We start from the raw sequence: 23,457 nt of genomic DNA on the forward strand, positions 1-23,457 counted from the left end.
TGGTTTTCGTTCAAGTATAGGTTTCATCTTGACCAGAATCAATTTTTACCAATTTCAAGATGTCTTGGTTTGATAAAATACGTTTGAAAGTCATTTTGACATCTTATGCAGTTTAAGTGACTCGACATGCATGTGTGAACTCGGAATCATGTTCTAACCTATTATGAACTATATGCATGTGTGATTTGATCGCCTCTTGCAAGATACTCTTGAACATACCATGTGCACAGGAGTTACAATATCAATCTTACACACACAGTCCAACACATATATGCAATGTAAAAATCATAAGTGCTTTGCTTGAGTGGTTGAGTTTCGGATGTGCCATATGTTGGACTTTGTTGATGGTCATTTTCTCTTTGCTTGTTCGATACATGTTTGACACTTATGCTTGCCTTGGAGTTTTCCAGTATATCTGAACTGAGCTTGAGGAAAAATGTTAGCATACTTTAAGAACTACTAATGGGTTGTTATCATCAAAACAAGCTAGAATGAGAACCTTTAGCTACTGGGGCTAACATTCTCCTCCTTTTTGATGATGGCAAACCATTGGTGTTCTTTTAAAAAATATTTCTTAAAAATACTCCCCCTCAAAATATGCATACATGTTTAAAAGGTTTTAACATTTTCTCCCCCTTAATGTATGTGCTTTAGGACCCTTTTTATGTTTGGAAAACCAATAGAAATTTTGGCAGCATGCCGTTTGTAAGTAGAACATTTTTCCATATTTTTAAACCTGAACCAATTCAATATTCAATGCAAGCAGTTCAGTAGTTCCACAAATAGTTCAGTATTACCATTCAACACAAATAAAGTATTTCACAATTCAATCACAAGCAGTTCACTATTTCATTAGAAGTATCAGTAAGGCATTCAATCACAATCATGTTCAGTATTAGTCCATTTATGATTACAAAAGTAAAGTAAATAAAGGGTGTAAGGTAATTTGCATCAAGACACCAAAATTGATGCAAACTCAGCAATATGCTTAATAAAAGACAAAGAGGACCATCAATCGTAATAAAAAAAAAAGTACTACTCTCTCTAGCATCCATATACAACCATATACATCTCCCCCTTTTCCATTATAAAAAATAGGGGGGTTTCGACCCAAAAGCTACTCCTGTGGGCGATCCAACTTGGCTAGGAGGGCGGCTAAAGCAACATCAATGGAGTCAAAGCGGACACGATTTTGATTAGCCTGTTGTGCCATAGCCGCATCAAGAGAGTCGAAACGGACACAATTGTGTTGATCCAATTGTGCCATGGTGAGCTGTATGCTATCCAGGCGTTCTAGGATGGGATCAACTGAAGTTTCATTGGCTTCCTCATCCTCTTCCATGGTAGCTTGCACCTCGTCCATTGGTGCCCTGCCCACTACATGGGCTTTCACCCAGGTATTGGTATCCTCATTTTTCTCAAAATGCATCCTACGAAGAGTAGCCACAGTGTACGTATCCTCCAGAGAGGGTCCAATACTAGGAATGTCAACGCGGATAAAACCAAAGTGATCAAAGAATGTAGAGCAGACGCCCGTACAGCAGACACCCCCGTTGCCTTTTCAGATTTTCCTCCAAATGCTGAATAATGACTGTTGGCAAGTAAATCCATTTGCCATTCCATAGACAATACATGGAGAAAATATCACCCAAAGTCACCCAGTTGCGCCCCCCTGTCCGTGGTGAGAAGTTGTACGTGATCATGTGGTGCAGGATGTGAAATTCAATAGTAAGGTCTTTAGATTTGGGTTTGGCAACTGCAGGAATATGAGGGTCGCTAGTGATTAACTTTAGGGCCTCGTGTGAATCAAACCAGTCATACCGTGTAGGTTATAATGCCTTGGGAAGGCAATGAATCAAATAAAAGTGGCAACCCAAGACTTGAGAGAAAGTGTGTTCGGATAACCGAATAACGGTCCCCCTAATTGTAGGGTACGCTGCACAACCAAGAGTGGACAAAACAAAATTAGCGTAAAATTCACGGACTAATTCCTCAGAGACGAGCTCTCCTAAGTTGAACAGAACTTCCCATCCTATAGCTTTGATCTTGTCTAACATAGTGGGGAAGTTAGCCTGAAGGAAAGGGGAAGGAATGATCTTACCATGGACAATGTGTCGCTTGGAGATGTCGGAGTGCTAACGATGGGTATCTTAGAGAATACGAAGCATTGGTCAGCTTCAGTTGTGGCTTTCTGAGACTGCACTGTGGGAAGGTTTTGAAAGGATCCTTTGCCGGGCTTTATTTGAGAGGAAGTGAGGGCTCTCTTCTTCGATCGTGGTGCCATTAGAGTGAGATGAAGAGAGGGTTAGAGAAGTGCATAAGAGGGAGAGTTGGAGTAGGGCTTGGATGGCTAGGAGAGCTGGTGCGCTGGGAGAGGAGTTGTGAATGGAGAAATAGAGATTGAAGGAGGGTGTTGGGCATGCGGGGGTTGTGGAGGCTTAGAGGAGGATGGAAAATGGAGAAGGAGAGGTGCAACGAGGATGGAGGGAGGAGAATGGAGATCAAAGGGACGAAAAGGGGGGAAAATCATGAGAGCTAGGGTTAGGGCACGAAGAAAGCAATCTAGTATGCTGGTATTTTAAGTTGCCCTGACAGAATTCATTGATGAATCCCCTATAACGACCTGCTATTTAACTGGGTTATATATATATACTATAACATTTAAAATGCTCTGGTACCACACTGGTTTAAACTCAATCATCAACCTAAGTAGCGAGAAGCAGAAATCAAATAAACATAATCATATGTAATTATATACAATACTAGAGTGCGTAATTGTTTCCCAAAATATACATATATAACTGTTCCCCAAAAATATCCTCAACTGCCTAGGGTTATACAAAATACCCCCAAAAATACTCACTCTAATATCAGGGCAATACTAAGGCCCTTCTATCTGCGAACCTGATCTGCTCGCCTACCTAAATCACCTGAAAAATGTTAAAGCAATTGGGATGAGCCAACGCTCAGTAAGAAGAAATATGCTATTACTAGTGTGTGGCAGATGAGTTACAATATTATGAAAATTTGTTTCTATAAAATCATGTATAACTGGATCTGTAAATACAGTACAAGTAATAGAGACCACCACCATTTCCATGTTGCTTAACATATCAGTATTTTAGGGTATTATTTAAAATACTTCTAATGTATATAAGTATATTCTATGTCTCTGTAAATATGTATATATATAATAATAACTGAAAACTTCCCTGTGGATAACTGTGTGTCATGATTTAACCCCTCATGACAGGGTTGTGCGGCCCGCAGGCAGGATCTACCCTGGCTGGCCGACCAGGGTAAACCACTATATTCCCTCATTCTGATCTGCCCTCCTCAACCCATATCTGATGGGGAGCCTGTCTATATCAGGGCACTATACGATTGACCTACTACCATGTATTATCTGAATAGGTGGTTGCACTTTGAACTGAATATTTGTAACTACGGTACCGTGCTCTACTATATGGTCCAACAGGGTCTGATACTATATAATATATTTCTATATACAACTAACTATTTTATCATGATTCTGTAATAACTGTATTAACTATGACACTGTAATAAACTATAATTGTATCATCTGTATTTCTGAACTGAACTGTAATTTGTAAGTCATGGTACTGAAACTGTATAATCATGATACTAAAAACTGTATAATAATGGTATTATGTTATTACTATAAAACATAACCACTGGCTGTATATTCTAAAAATACTATAAAACATGTTTCTTTACTATACCCATATTGTAACGACCCAAAGAATAATGGTATCTAAATAATAAAGAGGGAGAGAAATTGAATCATTAACAAAAGGAGGCAGTAGACTTTGTCATTTTGGAGAATATAATTTCAAGAATTTCTAGGGTTCTTCGATGAATACAGGGATTCGTCAATGAATGTCTTCAGGATCTCGTCGACGAGGTCCCATTTCATCGACGAGAAAATACCGAGCGAGGATTTTGGGTTACTTTGAATTTCATCGACGAATCGTAAGGTTCGTCAACGAATTTACTGAAGGACTCGTTAATGAGGTGATGTGTATCGTCGACGAATTTGGCCCTATAAATAGTGTAAACTTGGATTTTTACGCAAAAATTTCAGTCGAAACCCTCTCTCTTTCTCTCTCATCCACGGCTCCTTCTCCTTCTTTCTTCGATTTCGGCCCCGTCAGTTGCCAGATCGACGATCTGAGGCCACCACGATGCTCCTGGCGAAGTTCTCTGCAAACTTGCCAGAGCAGATTGTTGGTGAAACGAAGTTGGAATTCATCCCCAACCCAGGGTAAGGTCTTTTATTCAGTTTGTGACCTTCTGACAGTTGTAGGAAATGATGTAGGCCAGGAAATATTGATGTTTTGTTCTAGGATTTATGATTTCCGGGGTGTTGATTGGAGAACCCTGCGGGTGTTGGACCCGTTATAGTAAGGGATTTTTAGTAGGAAATAGGTAAGGGAAATATACTATACTAGGATTTTAAGAATATTAATAGAGTTTACAGAACGAATGTTTTAATGTTGTGTGGCCTGAGTAGATATTTACCTGATGTAAAATTTATACAGTACTTCAACATATCATGTTATATAGCATGTATATATAGTTATTCACAGATGATTAACAGATAGATTTTATTTAGTTCAGTATATCATAGTTTTTACAGAATGCTCTATTTTCCTAAATACCATAACACAGTTTATAAAGATAGATTATATAGTTATAGCATCGAGATCCTACGGTTATTCAGATTTTTCAGTATTTACAGTACAGAATTATAGCGTTATGGTTATTTTGGAAACATAATAAAAACAACAAAGATATATATATGTACTTATATAGTATTAGATCCCTGTGGAGATATTACAGACAGATATAGTTTACAGGGCACGGTACCGTTGCTATATATAGATAGAGTGCAACCACATATCTCAGATAGTGTGTGGGTACCGTCTAATCGTGCTCAGAGAGGATGCAGCTCCCCAGTACACTAGGTAGAGGGGGCCGATTAGACAAGGTAGTAGCCAGTCCCGCACTTAGGAGTGGATGTAGTTTGGTCGGGCTGAGGTAGTGTAGAGTATGATGACTTACCTGGAGGGCCGACTAGGTTAAGTCCTGCCTATGGGCCGCACAACCCTGTCATAAGGGGTCAAATCATGACATACAAAGTCCCGGGGAAAGAACACAGTTATATATATACGTATACAAATTTATAGTTTTCATTGTATATAGTATGTTATAACAGTATGAATGGTAGAAAGCTCAGATGATACAAACATTTTAAGCTTTTATACATGTGTTTTGTAGATTTGCCAAATCATGCAATTTTAAATATTATTATTATAATTTATGACTCAGTCGCCACACACTAGTAATAGCATATTTCTACTTACTGAGTGTCGACTCACCCTATTACTTTACCATTTTTCAAGTGAGCTAGTTAGGCGAGCAGATCAGGCTCGCGGAGAGAGATCACTTGGTCACCGTTGTTAATAGGGTAAGTTTTGTGTAGGGTTTTGTATTTTGAGTAGTTGACATTGGAAAGAGAAATGTACTATGTAGCTATGGTGGGTATGTGATTTATGTTTTCCGCTGCATAGGAGTGCCCATTACATGTAGGTATTGGAGTAATTTTTTTCAAAAAAAATGGTGAAAATTTTGAGGATGTTACACATATACTTAAGCCACACAGTAATTTTAAACATATTATACATAAATGATAAACTGTATAAATTTCTATCGTGAATAATCATTTGATAAAAATGTATGGTTTATATTGAAACATAGTAAAATTGCCTAGCATAGCATATTTCCCTTACTTGACTCTTGCCAAAATCCCCTACTAAGACGGGTCCTACACCCGCAGGGTTTCCTACTCGACACCCTGAAAATAATTTTCTCCAGAACAAAATGTCACTATTTCTACGTCTACAGCATTTTCTACAATTGCTAGAAAGCCAAATTCCGAATGAAAGACCTTACCTTGAATTTGGGATGAATTCCAACTTCGTTTCACCAACGATTCGCTCCAACAGACTTGAAGAGAACTTCGCCTAGAACGTCGTGTTGGCCTCAGATCGTCGATCTGGCGACTGACGGGGCCAGAATCAAAGAGAGAAGAGGGAGAGGTCGTAGGTGAGAGAAAGAGAGAAAAGAGAGAAAAGAGTGGCGTTGATTTTTTTTTTTTATTAAAATGAGTTTAAGGCTATTTATACTGTGGGCTTCGTCGATGAGCCACGCCATCTCGTCGACGAGTCATAACTTCGTCGATGAGGTCCTCTTATGCACTCGTCGATGAACTCCTTGTGTTCGTCGATGAGACCCTGTGGAAAATCTTTCTAGTTATTCACGTTCGTCAACGAAGTCGGATGTCTCCTTCTATTATTGTTTCCATTTCTCTCCCTCGTTATTATTTAAATACTATTATTCTTTGGGTCACTACATCCCCTACGTTCGTCAACGAAGTACTTTTTACCGATCGTCGACGAATCCCCTGTGTTCATCGATGAAAGGCTTTTTACCGATCGTCAACGATTCTCCTTTGTTCGTCGACAAGACTAGTTAAAACTACTACGTTTTGACTTTTGGGAGTTTTGAGCCATTGAAAAGCAAGTTGATGTTCTTTAGAGAGATTTTCACTCACCCTTTCAAAAACAAAGAGCAAATTTTTTTTTTCTTTTATTCTTTTATTGATAAGGTCCCTATTTGAAAGAGTTTCCTTCGAGAAAGGGGTTTAAGGAGCCCGTTGCAACTTGTTAATCTAAGAGCATTCCTTATGGAAAAAACAAAGATAGGTCCTTGGACGTGCACACGCCCAATTCATGCTTGATTTTTCTGAACCTTTCTTTGTTTAGGGGTTTTGTTAAAATATCAACCAGTTGATCTTCGGTATTTACGCATACTAATTCAACGTCCCCTTTTTGAACATGATCTCGAATAAAGTGGTGTCGTATCTCAATATGCTTGGTCCTAGAGTCCAGGCATGGGTTTTTCGAGATATTGATGGTACTAGTGTGGTAACAACGAATTGGTGTACCCTTAATCAAAACTCTAAAATCCTCAAGTTGTTGCTTCATACATAAAGCTGAGCGCAGCAACTACCGACTGTAAGGTATTCAGCCTTGGTGGTTAAGAGAGCAACTGAAGTTTGCTTCTTGCAAAACCATGAGACAAGTTAATGTCCTAGAAAGTGATATATTCCATTGGTGCTCTTTCTATCAGTTTTGCATCCTCCATAGTCGGCATCTGAGTACCAGGTGAGATCAAATGGGGCATTCTTAGGGTAAAAGAGCCCTAAGTCATGTGTTCCTATTAGGTATCTAAAAATTCTCTTGACAACGTTAAGATGTGATTTTTTGGGACATGATTGGAATCTAGCACATAAGCAAAAACTGAATATAATATTAGGTTTGTTGGAAGTGAGGTACAACAAACTACCAATCATCCTTTGGTATAGTTTTTGGTCAACATTCTTCCCTTTTTCATCATTATCAAGTTTCGTTATTATGCTCATGGGGGTTTCTTATGATTTTCCCATTTCAAGACTGGTGGAATTGGTGTGATCCTAAGAGGGGGGTGAATTAGGTTTTAAAAATATTTTGACTAAATTAAACATTTACGCCGATTCACCACATATCATATCTCATTCAATATAATAACGTGTATGAAAAATGATTAAGTTATAAGTGTGAACATGCAGCATATTTCATTTAAATAAAAGTGTGCATGCAAATAATTATAACCATAAATGAATAAGCATGCGCGTGCTGAATTTAAAGGGCATAAATTAAATGAGATAAGGAAAGAGCGACACACGATATTTGTTATCAAGGTTCGGTCAAACCAACATACATCCCCGCCTTGGGCATACCCCCCAAGGATTCCACTAAACCTACTCACTTAAACGGGCAGAGCATAAGTCATTACAACCTCTCCTTACGGGGTGAGGTAAACCCTAGCTCAATTATAAGGCTGAGCCCAACTTGTCTCACTTACGGGGCTGAGACTCCCCAATTCAATTAATGGGATGAACCTAACTGGTACATTAAAAATATTTTTGTACAAGATAATACTTCTAAAAATACAAGCAAAGATATACACGTTTAAGCTAATAAAATGCTCTCTCTAATATGATATGAAATATGCTCAGTAGAGAAAATGTGTTATCAAATAATTTTGTACAAATAAAATATATGAAAAATGAGTATTATTGTTCTCATATAAATATTTTTGCAAATAAAGAATATTTAGAGAATTTTGGAATTTAAGCTCAAGCAAATATTTGTGCTGTAAATAATTTTCTCCCAAAAATATTTATCAAAGAAATAACCGGGAGAAAACCTAAGCAATACTCTCAAAAATATTTTTCAAAGATTAAGTGTTAAGTGAGAGTATATGCAAATAAAATGTCCTAAATGAAATACTGTCCTATAAAATTATTTTGAAATAAAAGCATGAAAGAAGTTGGAGAAATTTGTATAAAAGATTTTGCCCCAAAAGAAAGATTTTGGCAATAAAAAACGTTTTGGGAGAACTTTGAATAACAATGGATTAGAGAGAAAATTTGGGTTAATAAAAGTTACAAATCTGAGTTATGGAGGGGGTATTTATAGATTTTCAGGAAATTTGACCGTTGAAGGACACGCTCGGTATTTTGGAAAAGTTTAATTTAAAAGTTAATGACGTTTTAGTCCTTAAAAAATTTCCAACTTGAGAGGTTCGGTCGACCATATTAAAGGTTCAGTCGACCATATCACTAAGTTCGGTCAACTGTTGCATTTTTGAACTAAGGTTTTGGTCGGGCATCCAAAGGCAATTTCGACCCATTCGTAAGTTCAGTCGACCATGGCTAAGGTTCAGTTGATCATTCATGAGGTTCAGTTGACTATGGCCAATTTAAAGTATGAGTTCGGTCAACGAAGTAGTTGGGGATCAGAAACATGTTGGTTCGATCGACCGAGGAAGATACATTCAAAACAGAACGGTCGACCGAACGAAGTCAACATGTTGACTTTTGAGTTGTTTCGTCGACCAAGGCATTTATACTGCCAAGGATTCGGTCGACTGGGTTTTTAAATTAAGCCCAAAAATCCAAGGTCGGTCGGTCGGTCTTTGGTTGACCAAAGACTTGTTTTTGCCCCAATTTAAACCCTAAAGACATTTCAAAACTTTTGTATGATGTTTGACATTTATGAAAAAGGTTTTTGATGAGAAATTCAATGTCCTAAGGTCTATCTATGACCTTTGGTTCCCTACGGTCAGTCTATGGTTTTGTCTAAGCATTCAAATCATATCATGTAAGATGTATGCATTATTATAAACCAAATAATAAAAAATTAAATGCAATACAAATTAAAATTAAATTTCTTCTTCTTCTTCTTCTTCTTCATTGCTATTCTCCCCATGAAATGCGCTAGTTGAAGTAAGCTTTAAGTCTTTTAGCTTCCATTTCCCTTTTGCCTTATGTGTGTGTTGAATAGTAAACCTGCTCAAGCACTTAAAAACATACATAAGAAAATGATGCTTTATCAGCATCAAAATAGGGATTGGACTCAAAAATTAAACAAAGATCAACTTTCTTAAGCATGTTCTTGATGTATTTGGCTTGATTAATAAAAATTTCATTCTTCATTTGTTTTATATGCAACCTAAGGAAGAAGGTTAATTCATCCATCATACTCATCTCAAATGTATCTTGCATAGTTTGGGCAAATTCTTTACACATATTCTCATTTGTAGCACAAAAAATAATATCATCTACGTAAATCTATATGACTAGCATATCATTTTCCTTATGTTTCAAGAACAAGGAAGTGTCAAATTTTCCTCTTGTGAAGCCATCTTCCAAGAGAAACTTGCTTAATCTTTCATACCAAGCTCTTCGTGTTTGCTTAAGTCCATAAAGAGTTTTTGAGAGTTTAGATACATATTCAAGGTGTGCATAACTCTCAAAACCTGGGGGTTGTTTAACATAAACTTCTTCATTGATGCACCCATTTAGAAAAGCACTATTTACATCCATTTGGAATAACTTGAAGTTTTTATAGTAGGCAAAGGCAAGCAGCATCCTAATGGCTTCAAGTCTTGCTACAGGGGCATAAGTCTCATCATAGTCAATACCCTCTTGTTGGTTATACCCTTGCGCGACCAATCTAGCTTTGTTTCTTACAATGTTACCATTTTCATCTTTCTTATTTTTAAATACCCATTTTTGTGCCTATTATTGTAGTGTTTTTGGGTTTAGGGACTAAATCCCATACTTTGTTCCTTTTGAATTGGTCAAGTTCCTCTTGCATGGCAAATATCCAATTTTCATCATTTTCAGCTTCCTCAAAGTTCTTATGCTCTCATTGGGACACGAAAGCTATATGATTACATCCACTTCTTAAGTGAGATCTAGTATTGACTCCATGGGATGGACTACCAATGATGAGATTGGTTGGGTTATTCTTAACAAATTTCCAAGCTCTAGGGAGTTCTAGATTTTCTTCTTCCAGTTTCATAGACTCTTCCTGAGTTGATGATTCTTGATGATCATTTTTTATTTCTTAAGAATTTTCATTTTGTTCATCATTTATCTTAGGTTGCTCAAGTTCCCTTTCAACTCTCATGGTAGTCTCTTGATCATCCAGGTCAACTGCTGTTTTGGGTGTATATGGGTTGGTTTCATAAAAAACAATATGTGTTGACTCTTGAACATCTTGGGTTCTTTTATTAAACACTCTATAAGCTTTGTTGTTCATTGTATACCCTAGAAATATTCCTTCGTCGGATTTGGAGTCAAATTTTGCTAAGTGGTCTCTATCGTTTAATATAAAACATTTGCATCCAAAGACATTAAAGTGTGAGATGTTTGGTTTTCTACCCTTCCATATCTCATATGGGGTTTCGCCTATTTTGGATTTGATGATGACATGAATACTAACATAGCAAGTTGTACTAACGGCTTTTGCCCAAAAATATTTTGGAAGATTATGTTAATTAAGTATTGTCCTAGCCATTTCTTGGAGCGTTTGGTTCTTTCTTTCAACTACTCCATTTTGTTGTGGAGTTTTTGGTGCGGAGAAATTGTGTGAATAAACATTTTCATTACAAAATTCTTCTAATTCTTTGTTCCTAAATTCTCTTCCCCTATCACTTCTAATATGAACAATTGACATTCCTTTTTCATTTTGAATTTTTTTACAAAAATAAATAAAGGCATTGCAAGTATCACTTTTGTTTGCAAGAAAGATTACCCATGAAAATCTAGAGAAATTATCAACTATCACAAAAGCATACAGTTTTACACTAATACTTACAATATCATTTGGTACAAACAAATCAAGATGAATCAATTCTAATGGTCTTGTTGTGGATATCATTTTCTTGGTTTTGAAAGATGATTTAACTTGTTTTCTATATTGACATGCATCACATACTTTTTCTTTGACATAATTGTCTTTTGGTAAGCCATTCACTAGCTCCTTAGAGGACAACCTATGCAATGAATCCATTCTAGCATGACCTAGCCTCCTATGCCATAACCAACAATTTTCATTTGTTGGAGCCAAACATATAACATCACAATTTTAACATCATCAAACTCAATTGTGTAGATGTTAGATTCACGCTTACCTATTAGTATAGTATTTCCATTCAAATCATTTATCAAGCATTGGGTAGATTGAAATATAATATTCAGTCCCTTATCACACAGCTGACTAACACTTAATAGGTTATGCTTAAGTGCATCTACAAGAGCAACATTTTCAATAAATAAAGAGGAATTACCTATTTTACCTTTGCCGATGATTCTACCCTTAGCATTTTCTCCAAATGTCACTAACCCTTCTTTCTTTGTAGGTGAGACTGAGAAATTTGTCGGTGTCTCCCGTCATGTGTCTTGAGCAACTGCTGTCTAGGAACCATTTGTTCCTTGTAGAATTTGTCTTCAAGAAAACCTGCACACAACACTAAGTAATTTTTTTTGGTACCCATATTGCCTTGGGTCCTAGGGGGTTAGTATCCTTAATCACCCATTCATACTTCATTCCTTTTCCTCAATTTCCTTTAAAAGGGCAAGTGAAGAACATATGACCCTTTCTTTCACAATACAAGCAAACTTTGTTAGCATGCAAATGGTTTGGTTTGGGTGCTACGTTTTTTCTCGACAAAGAGCTTCTCTTAGCACAAAGGTTTACAAAGCTGATTGATTTAGATGACGACAAACCATACCCTAATCCTTCTTTGAAAATTTCAAATCTTTGGATTCCAAGTAACGTATCAAAATTTTCTTTTCCATTTGTAAATTTGTAAATGATGTTATTTTGATCTTCAATTTTCTTTTTCAAATTTGAATTTTCTTGAAGAATTTCAACAATTTGGTTTTTCAAATTTCCAATTTCTTTTTGAAAGGTCTCCTTGTCATTTTTGGAGTTCTTGACAAGTTTTTCTCTTTTAGATTTGAGAGAAGTATTTTTCATCTTTTAAAGCATCACATGAACATATTTGCTTTTGTTTACATTTTAAATGAGTTTCTTCTAAAAGCCTATTTTATTTTTAATAGAAATTAACTCAATATAAAGTTTCCTACAATTTTCTTCAATTTCTTCATACGAGGGAAAGTATTCGTCATTAGAATTTACCACATTTTGCTCATTTTCCATAAAACAAAAGTTTGCAACTTCTTCTTCATTTTCTTCATCGGTTGAGGTTCTATCCAATTCGTCTAATCCGGTTGCCTTTGCTTTTGAAGTGTGGGCAATCAGCCATTCGGTGTCCCGTCTTCTTGCAGTTATAACATCTTATGCTTGATTCTTCTTTCTCCTTTTGCTTACCAGCCCATTTGTTTAGCAAGAAATTTCTAAATCTTCTTGTGAGGAGAACTACTTCATCATCATTGTCGCACTCTTCTTCTTATTCCATAATTTCCTTCCTGCTTGCTATCTTTATAGCCATGTTCATTGTCTTTTTCGGCTTTTCTGCTTCAGCTGCAGCATTCTTCTACTTGATCTTATAAGTCATGAGAGATCCAATAAGCTCATCAAAAGTGACCTTAGATAGGTCCTTTGCTTCTTTAATTGTCGTAGACTTTGCGTGCCATGATTCCGGTAATGAATGAAGAACTTTCTACACATTATCTTCCATATAATATTCCCTACCAAGTGCTTTCAATCCATTTGTTATATGTGTAAAACGTGTGAACATGGAAGTGATCGACTCACCTTCTTCCATTTTAAACATTTCATATTCTTTAACTAACATATAAATTTTTGATTTTTTTACCTGAGTTTTACCTTAATATGTTACCTGAAGCTTCTCCTACATTTCTTTGGCAATGTTGCATCCACAGATCTAGTTGTATTCTTCATCGTTCACAACACAATAAAGAAAATTTTTCATTTTCAAGTTTAGTTGATCCATCTTTGCATAAGCTTCTGGGAGTTTCCCAATCGGTATGATCTCACCATCGTCATCCTTAAATACGTAATCTCCTTCGGTGATTACATTCCACATTTTGTAGTCATATGCTTGGATGAAGATTGACATTCGGTCCTTACATGCCGGATAGTTGACACCATAGAACTTGGGTGGACGATCAAGGGATTTTCCTTGGAGAAACATGTCTGCCATTGGATCTTTGCGCTCTAGATGTTACTTCGAAGGTCTAGCAATGTTCTGATACCACTTGTTGGTTTGCATGTGCATCTAGAGGGGGGTTAATAGACGTCTTTCGCGGATATAAAACCTTTTCTACAATCACAAAAATAACTTGACAAGATGCAAGAGTATTATATCACAATTTATATTTAAGGCAAATAATAACAAGCAAACAATGTTAAGGAGGAAGGAGAAGAAAAGCTTAACATGACGATATTAACGTGGTTCGGCACCAAGCCTACGTCCACACCTTGAGACCAACTCAAGGATTCCCCAAATCCACTAAGCAATCCTCCTTCACCGGCGGAGAAGCCTTTACAATCCAGCTGCTCACTAAGAGCTTCAACAAGGTGCTCACCAAGAGTCACCTTACAAAGGCTCACAAAGAACCCTTCAACACAATGAATCAAAACAATAAGATACAACTTCAATTGCTCCTTTTTGAGCTGATATTATAAGTCACGACCTCACACTACTCTCTTGTGAATGGGGTGTAAGACAAGAGTAAAGAGCAAAAGAGTATAAGCAAGAATGAAAACCCTAGAAATGAATGCTCATTCAATATGCCTAACCACCAAGTGCTCAACTAGTTAAAAATGAATGCACAAGACTCATATTAAAGGGCAAAGGGACGAGCAATGCGCTGGAGGGTCGTTGGGCATTAATGAAGATGAAACAATTTGAAAAGTAGCCGTTAATACGCATTAAATGCTACCAGCAGCCCGACGTTTGTTGATGAATTCATGCCTTCGTCAACGAAACCATGTGTTCGTCGACGATCCTTCTGTGCTGAATTCAAATAGGTCTCGATTTATTTTCATCGATGAGTTTTCTGTGTACGTTGATAAACCACTACTGTGCCTTCGTCACCTAACGAACCCACTTTGAGATTTTAGGTGGTCTTGGTATATTTTCGTTGACGATTCCCCTGTGTACATCGACGAATCCCTTCATTTATTCATCGAGGAATGTCCTGTATTTGTCGATGAGCCCCTTTACTTATATGAATGTGGACAAGTTCAAAGTTGGTTTTCGTTCAAGTAAAGGTTTCATCTTCTCCAGAATCATTTTTTGCCAATTTCAAGATGTCTTTGTTTGATAAAATACGTTTAAAGGTCATTTTGACATCTTACGCAGTTTAAGTGACTGGACATGCATGTGTGAACTCAAAATCATGTTCTAACCTATTATGAACTATATGCATGTGTGATTTGCTCGTCTCTTGCAAGATACTCTTGAGCATACCATGTGCACAGGAGTTACAATATCAATCTTACACACACAACCCAACACACATATGCAATGTAAAAATCATAAGTGCTTTACTTGAGTGGTTGAGTTCCGAATGTGCCATATGTTGAAATTTGTTGATGGTCATTTGTTCTTTGCTTGTTCGATACATGTTTGACCCTTATGCTTGCCTTAGAGGTTTCCTGTATATTTGAAATAAGCTCGAGGTCAGCCTTGTGCTAATTGATCTGATTTATTTAGGTGCCGCTCCACCGGTTAAGTGAGCCTATAGTGTAATTCTTGTGCTTGTGAGCCAAGGCAGGGACGTAGGTGGTTTGTTGAATCTCGATAACATTTCTAGTGTCATTTCTGTTTACTGCTTTATCATGCATGCTTAATTAAATCACTTGTGCAGTTTAATTTTCGCTAAATATATATACTGATTTATTTTATACGCATTAGATTGACCTTAGACTTATGTAATACTGCTACTAGTGGATTGACCTAGGGGATTAAATTTTAAAATACTAATTCACCTCCCTCTTGGTATTACAGTAAAGCTAACAATTGGCATCAGAGCCTAGTAGCTTAGACTTAATAGTTATTTTGCAAAAGATCTAGATGACTCATAACACTGTAACCCCTTTCCCTGAGGGACCCTCTTCCACATGACCTCCTATTTTCAGTGAGGTCAATTACACCTTCTAGAAATAGAGGATACGCATATATCTTCAGAATATTGATTGGAAGGTGTGGAGAGTTGTCTCTAAGGGAACTATGTTCCTATGAAAATTGAAAGTAAAACTAGAGTTCCTAAGACTGAAGAGGAATATACTGATGATGATATGAAATTTGTTAGTTTAAATGCTACTGCCATGAATATAATGTATTGTGGTTTTGATGTGAACGAATTTAATAGAGTTATGGTATGTTCATCTACTAAGGAGATATGGGATAAGCTATAGGTCACATATAAGGGTACTATAGATGTAAAAGATAGTAGGATTGATATGTTGACCAGTGAGTATGAAGCATTTAGGATGAACACTGGTGAGTCCATTCAAACCCTGTACACTAGATTCAAACACATTATTAATTCACTGTATGCATTAGGTAAGACCTATCCTACGTATGAGATGATTAGAAAATTCCTTAGGGGTTTGCCTCCAGTTTGGGAAGCAAAGGCTACGGCCATATCTGAGGGTAGAGACCTTAAGGTTATGTCATTATATGAATTGATAGGTTCACTTATCACCTATGAGTTAGCTATTAATGAGAGACTGAATGAGCACAATAGGATGAAAAAGGTGACAACATTAAAAACGTCTACTAATACTTCTAGTGAGTGTAGTGAACCTGAATCTGAAGATGACATGACTATGCTTACTAGAAAATTTAGCAGGTTATTCAGGAAGAATAGTAGACCATACAGAAAGTATAGAGAGTCTGCATTTGAGAAGGGAGAGTCTAGTAAAAGAAAAGAAAAATTGAATGCTCTCACGTGCTATAATTGCAACAAGGTCGAGCATATCAAACCTAACTGTCCGTTGCTGAAAAAGGAGTCTAGGAAAAAGAAGAAAGTCATGAAAACAGGTACCTCGTGGGATAAACTAAGTAACAGTGATTCAGAGGTTGCTAATCTATGCTTGATGGCACATGATGATGAGGTATTGTCTTCCTATTCCTTATCTTCATATTATTATGATGATGATGATTGTAATTTTGATAGCATGACTACTTATAAAGATTTGCAATATGAATATATTCATGTGACAAAATTTCTAAATAAAATGACCAAGGAAAATACTTTTTTGAAAAAGAAATATAAAAATTATTCAAAGCTTGTTGAAATGGGAAAATCTGTTCATTCTGCTTGGCAAGAAGAAAAGAATGTGAGAATGCCTGAACTTGAAAGAAAATTGGAGGATAGCTCCAAGATTATTTATAAATTCACTAAGGGCCAACACAATTTTGAAAAACTCTTTGGGGCCCAAAGAACTCTCTTAGTAAAGAGGGTCTTGGATTTAATGGTATTAAAAATGTGAGAAGACCTAATATGTATTTGGGACATTTTACTCAAAAATCAAATTCCCAAATTCCACCTAAAGATCCTCGGTGTCAATTGATATGTTTTAAATGCAAACATATTGGTCACATTTAGTTTGACTGTCCAGTTAGAAATAAGCATGTAAAAATTAAAAGGGTGTGGATAGTGAAAGGTGAATTAGGAACTAACCCATTTGAACCCAATAGAATTTGGGGACCAGTGTCAGTTACTTAGATATTTTTGCAGGTATGCTTGAGGTCGCCCTCTTCCAAGGACAAGTGGTACTTGGATAGCGGCTGCTCACAGCATATGATCAGCGACAAGGCCAAATTCGTATCCATCACTCCTAAGGAAGGAGGATTCATGACATTTGGAGACAACACAAAAGGGAAAATCATCGGCGTAGGTAAGGTTGGTAAAGAACCTTCTCTCGTCATTGATAATGTATTGATTGTTGATGGTTTGAAACATAATTTATTAAGTATTAGCCAATTGTGTGATAAAGGGTATAAAGTATCTTTTGAAAATGATAAATGCATTGTTGAGAGTAAATCATATAATAAAGTATTTTTTACAGCCTAACATCATGAAAATGTGTATACAACTAGTTTTGATAATTTAGCTTCTCAACAAGTTACATGCTTTTTTGTGATAGATGAAGCTAGCTAAATATGGCATAGATGTTTAGGACACGTAAGTATGGATTTGTTATCAAAACTTGTGAAAAGGATTTAGTTAAAGGCTTACGTAAAACACATTTTGTAAAAGATAAAATTTGTGATGCATGTCAAATGGGTAAGCAAACAAAATCAAGTTTTAAGAAAAAGAAATTCATATATACCACTAGACCACTTGAAATGCTTCACTTAGATTTATTTGGTCCTAATTCAGTGCAAAGTCTAGGTGAAAAATTATATGCCTTTGTTATTGTTGATGATTATTCTAGGTTCACATGGGTGCTATTTCTCTAACATAAAAATGAATCATGTGAACAGTTTACTAAGCTATGCAGAAGAATTTAAAATGAAAAAGGTTATAAAATCACTCATATAAGAAGTGATAGAGGCACTGAATTAAAAAACGATGGCACTGAATTCAAAAACGATGGCATAGAAAATTATTGTGACCTGGAGGGCATATCACACAACTTTTCTACACTAAGGACCCCTCAACAAAATGGTGTGGTAGAAAGAAAGAATAGGTCATTACAAGAAATGGGTAGGACAATGCTAAATGAACATAAGCTACGTAAATATTTTTGGGCTGAAGTAGTTAATACTGCATGTTATGTAATGAATAGAGTTCTAATTAGGCCATCTCTTAATAGAACACCCTATGAAATTTGGAACGACCATAGACCTAACATTTCCTATTTTCGTGTCTTTGGTTGTAAATGTTTTGTGCTTAGAGATAATGAACATCTAGGGAAATATGATTCTAAATCTAATGAAGGTATTTTCCTAGGCTATTCACTTAATAGTAAAGCATATAGAGTGTTTAACAAGAGAACTTTAACTGTTATTGAATCTATTCATGTTGTATTGGATGAATCTAATCCATTTTCTAAGAAAGATGATGAAGATGATATTGATATTAGAAAATGCTTAGACAAGCTATCTATTGAAAACAATGTGAATGAAAATTCAGAAATAATTGATAAATCATCTGAAGATAATAAAAATGAGAGTGAGGTTCAAAAGCTGCCTAGGGATTGAAAATTCATTAGGAACCACTCTTTAGATCAAATCATAGGTGAACCTTCACATGGTGTAGCAACCTAGTCCTCTTTAAGAAACCTAGTTAGCCATTTTGCTTTCTTATCTCAGGAAGAATCCAAAAACATTAAGAAAGCCATAGAAGATAAGTCTTGAGTGATATCTATGCAAGAAGAACTTAACCAGTTTGAGAGAAACAAAGTGTGGACCCTAGTTCTTAGGCTTAATGATCATACAATTATTGGAACCAAATGAGTGTTTAGAAATAAGAAGGATGAGAATGGGGTGGTAACTAGGAATAAGGCTAGACTAGTTGCCCAAGGATATAATCAGGAAGAGGGAATAGATTTTGATGAAACCTACACTCCTGTTGCTAGAATGGAAGTCATTCGTATGTTGCTCACTTATGTCGCTTTTAAGAACTTTAAATTGTATCAAATGGATGTTAAAAGCACATTCTTAAATGGCTATATAAATGAAGAAGTGTATTTAGAATAGCCTCCCGGTTTTGAAAATCATAAGTATCTTGATCATGTATACCGATTGTCCAAAGCCTTGTACGGATTGAAACAAGCTCTTAGAACTTGGTACGAGAGGCTTAGTGGTTTGCTCTTGGAAAATGGGTTTACCCGTGGCAAAACTGACACTACACTTTTCATCAAATCTAAAAATGATGATGTGCTCCTTGTGCAAATTTATGTAGATGATATTATTTATAGAGCAACAAATGATGATTTGTGTAATGAGTTTGCCAAATGCATGCAAAGTGAATCTGGAATGAGCATGATGGGTGAACTAAGTTTCTTCCTAGGGCTTCAAATTAAACAAGCTAAGCATGGGACTTTCATATGTCAATCTAAATACGTTAGGGATTTGCTTAAGAAATTCAATATGGAAGATGGTAAAATTCTTAGCACTCCTATGAGTTCTTCCTCCAAATTAGATAAAGATAAGCAAGGGTTCCCCGTTGATGTGAAATTATATCGTGGCATGATTCAGGATCTTTTATATCTTAAAGTTAGCAGGCCCAATATTATGTTTAGTGTGTGCATGTGTGCTAGGTTTCAGGCTACTCCTAAGGAATCCCATTTATTAGCGGCCAGGAGAATTCTTAGGTATCTAGTTGGAACCATAGAGTTAGGTTTATGGTATCCTAAGCATACGACCTTTGATATTGTTAGTTATACTGATGTTGACTTTGTCGGTAGTAAGGTTGATAGGAAGAGTAGTAGTGGCACTTGTCACTATTTAGGACAATCTCTGGTTTCTTGGTTCTCCAAGAAACATAACTCAATTGCCTTATCCATAGCCGAAGAAAAATATATTGCGGGTGGGAGTTGTTGTCCTCAAACACTTTATATGAAGCAACAACTCATGGATTTTGGATTGCACTACGATACGATTCCGATAAAATGTGATAATAGTAGTGCAATTAATATCTCTAAAAATCCTATCTCACATTCATGAAACAAACATATTGAGATTAGACATCACTTCATTTGTGATCATGTGCAAAAAAGGGATGTGGCCCTTGAGTTTGTGTGCACAAATGAGCAGTGGACCGATATTTTGACCAAACCCCTTTAGGAAGATAAGTTCATACATATTAGACGAGAACTAGGTCTAATGCATAGTAGAGATGCCTCCTAACTTTTGGATAAAGTGCACAAACTTAGGGGGAGCTTCTTAACATAGAAAAACATACGACTTTGAACTTTAAATCTATCATTGCATTATACTTTATGAGTTTGTATGTGTCTTGCAAATCTATAACTATTATATCTCTTGCATGTTTAATATTTATATTTATGTTTTTCGTCTTGATCATACTGAACTGTTTGAGTTGATAGTTGTGGATAAATTGTTAATTTAAAAACTCAATCAGGTCATTTCTATACAGGTATTTTGGGAAAATGCCCTATTTTCAAATGGCATGCTACCAAAATTTCTAAAATTTTTCCAACCATATTTAAATGACTTATGCTCAATGCCTTGTTTACATGTTTTAAATCATAGCCCTTTTTGCTGTTGCCAAAAGGGAGAGAAAAGGGCAAAATTGGGTACTTTGAAAAATACTTTGTGAACTTTAATCCTTAAACTTCTCATTATGCATATTGTCAAGGGGAGTCTTTCAAGGTTGTACCCACTTTTACATGATGTATTTGTCATCATCAAAAAGGGGGAGAATGTTGACCTTATAGGTCATACCCTGTTTTGATAATGACAAACACTGTGGTATTTAATGTTTGATGAGTTTGTGTGCAGGATCAATTGGAGGGCTCATTTTGGTGCACATGGACTCGAAGAAGACAAAGACTCGGATCTTTTATTTATTGTAATTTAATTAAGTTTTATTCGGGTTAGTGATAATTTAAGTTCAATGGTCTGTAATAAGTAATGCCTTACCTGCATGATAGGATAGATAAGCTGAAAAGACCTTAGAGGCCTTAAACTGACCTTAGGACACACAACTTTGCATGAAAAAGTTCCCTATTGACTTAGAACTAATTATCATGTGATTAAGGACATTGCATAAGAGGAATAGGACCGAAATGCCCAAAGTTGCATGTTCGGTCAATCGAACTCTAATACACAGAGGACCTCGGTCAACCGAACTTCCCCAGGGTCAACAGTTTGACCCTTCAGTCGATCGACCACAGAATGTGCTGTAATGCCTTGGTCAACCAAACTGACACGTGGGGAGATCCCAACTATCTGGTCGACTGAACTAATAGAAGGAAATTAACTTGGTCGATCGAACACCCAAGTTCGGTCAACTGAACTCAGTCTGGTCCACCAAACCTCAGAATTTTGGAAATCGCCTCAAGATTGGTCGGCCATCTTCTCAGTTCAAAATTGTCCTGGTCGACCGAACTGAGCACCCTGGTTGACCGAACCATGAAATTGGTCGACCGACCCTCTCGGGACGCTTGGATTTTATCAAGGTTAAAACACTGTTATTTTTTATTAACCTCATTTAAACTTTCCCAAAAATTCTGGATAGGTCCCAAACGGTTATAATTTTAGGGGTTTCTATATATACCCCCCTTATTTGCATGGATTAGAAAATGATTAGCAAATATAATTAGCAAAAAACTCTCTAAAATTCAAAAATCCCTACTCTCATATTCAGGATCCCTACATTCGTTCTTACTCATTCCTATTGCTAAAATCATCTAGTAAGAGTGTTCTTGAAACTTTCTCATCTTACACTCTCATCCGTTTTTGTTGATTGAGATATTTTAGTTGAGAGTAAGTTTCAAGTTTTTCTAGGAGACTTTGTTAATAAGTCTTCCATAGAAAAACGTCTAAGAGCTCGTGAGTTCTGCATCTTCATTGCAATACTCAAGAGTTCGTATTGCATTTTGTTTGTGAAATAATATTTTACAAACCGATTTTCAAATATATCTTGTGGTTTATTTTGAGAAAAAAATTTGTTGAAGATATTTGAAGTGTGCTTGAGATTTTTGTTGTTGCATTGTGATTGATACTATTATCATGACACAAAAATGCCATCACATACACACTCTCACGTACAGATTGCAATATTTGCATTAATCTTTGAGAGTAGATATTAAGACTAAACTAAGCTTATCATATCTTATTATTTGGTAGTGTGTTGATTATATTGGTGCAAATGTGATTGATTAAGAAGCATATAGTTTGTACGCAAATTTTATTTTACATCTGTTGTATTCTAGGTGTCGCGACGTCCCGGCGCAAGTGTGCCCCGGGCGGCAAAATAAAAATCAATTTTAATTTTTAAGAAAAAATAGGGAATGTCGGAGTCGCCACTAACCTTTTAGTGTGGTTAGAACACATGATTACTACCTCATTAGGGGTAGAATGGGTCTACGTTACCAGACCTGGAGTCAGGAATTCGATTACTCGAGGAGAAGGTACGAGCACCCCCTACGCACCCGTTCTTACGAACGGTACCTAATTAATTTAGAATTATCCCTAAGTTAATCTAAAAAGTCTTTAAAATTACTCCTTTAGTAAATTTATTAATACACGTGCAAAGTGAATAAATAAATAAATAAATAAGTAAATAAATAATACAAAAATATATGTAAAATCTAAATATTTACATATTCCCTCAGAACTAAAGGTACGTGAAGCCCGAAGGCTCATACCCCAGCATTAAAATCATAGGGATTTACGTACACGAAAATAAATAGTACTATAAAATAAAATAATAAGAGTAAATATCATAATACATAATACAAAATTTGAATATACCTGAGAAACAAAAATACTAAGAATATTTAATATTAATAATAATAAAAAGTAATAACAATAGTAACAATAATGAAAACATAATACTATGATAATATTTATATACTAATAATATCATATTAATATTGCAATGCTATATTGTAATAATAACATACAATGATACCACAATGACACTACATAAATAATTAAAGTATAATAATTATATACTAATAATAATATCACATAATAATAACGCTACCTTAGCATTTGAATATGTATGTATGATAATAATGAATGACCTATACTCTTATATATGGCAATAATAATACGTAACTCAAATATATATACGTACACTAATAGTAATAATAACATCTATTTTAACACACACACACACACACACACACACACACACACACATATATATATATATATATATATATATGTTTTATTAGGATGAGATGTTTATTGTCTTTCAAAATCCTTAAGAATTCTTCCAACTAGAATTAAGTACAAAAGAGAATTCAAGCTTTTTACCCAGACAAACAAGATTTATTCTCTTTCGTATTCTCCTCCAGATTTTCAGCCCATTCAAAACATATACCTGCATAATAA

The sequence above is a fragment of the Malania oleifera genome, chromosome 5 (assembly GCF_029873635.1).
Source record: "Malania oleifera isolate guangnan ecotype guangnan chromosome 5, ASM2987363v1, whole genome shotgun sequence".
NCBI classification, from domain to species: Eukaryota; Viridiplantae; Streptophyta; class Magnoliopsida; order Santalales; family Ximeniaceae; genus Malania; species Malania oleifera.